Consider the following 693-nt stretch of genomic DNA (forward strand, 5'->3'; position numbering starts at 1 on the left):
ACTGCCTCAAGCGCTAAGCTACGGCAGCCCCGCTGCACTTAGTAGCACTTGTAGTCAATCTCCACCTGATTCGATCCTCTGTGAGGATGGAATTATTTTCCTCTTTGCCTCAGGGCATGCAGGACGGGCTTTAAAAATTGATATCTTTGCTTGGCCCTGAGGGCGTGCAACACCTTGCTGCACAAGGCCCCAATGCAATCGGTGCGCGTCTAGAGGCTTTTTCGAATTACGAAAACGCGCTGCTAGAGCACCTGTAGCAGAAGATGTCTATATCATTTGCGTCTATGACGCCACCGTCAGTAACGGATGATTTTCCCAGCCCCAAGCCGCTAATGGTGAGCGCTAAAGTCTTTGATGAGATGGTTGGAGAAAATCTCCAGCTCTGGTTGAGAGAGGTCGAGATGGCCATCGCATTCTCCATGCTCCAAACTGAGCAACAGCACGTGGCGCTAGCAATCTCAAAGCTCGGTGGTCGAGCGCGAAAATGGGCGCTGATGTGCGGCACTTCGGTCGAAGCTGCGTTTCCCTCCTGGGCGAAGCTGAAATTGCAGCTCTCAATGAGTGTACTCGCCGCCTTATCAGGCATATCGCGTGCGATCGCGTTTCCTTGCCGCTCGACAGGGCAACAAGGAGTTGGTAAACTTTGTTCAAGAGATGCGCACTCTCATTGCCGGGATGGCAGCAGATCCCCTT

This window comes from Plasmopara halstedii, assembly GCF_900000015.1.
Source record: "Plasmopara halstedii genome assembly, contig: Scaffold_2904, whole genome shotgun sequence".
Taxonomy (NCBI): Eukaryota; Oomycota; class Peronosporomycetes; order Peronosporales; family Peronosporaceae; genus Plasmopara; species Plasmopara halstedii.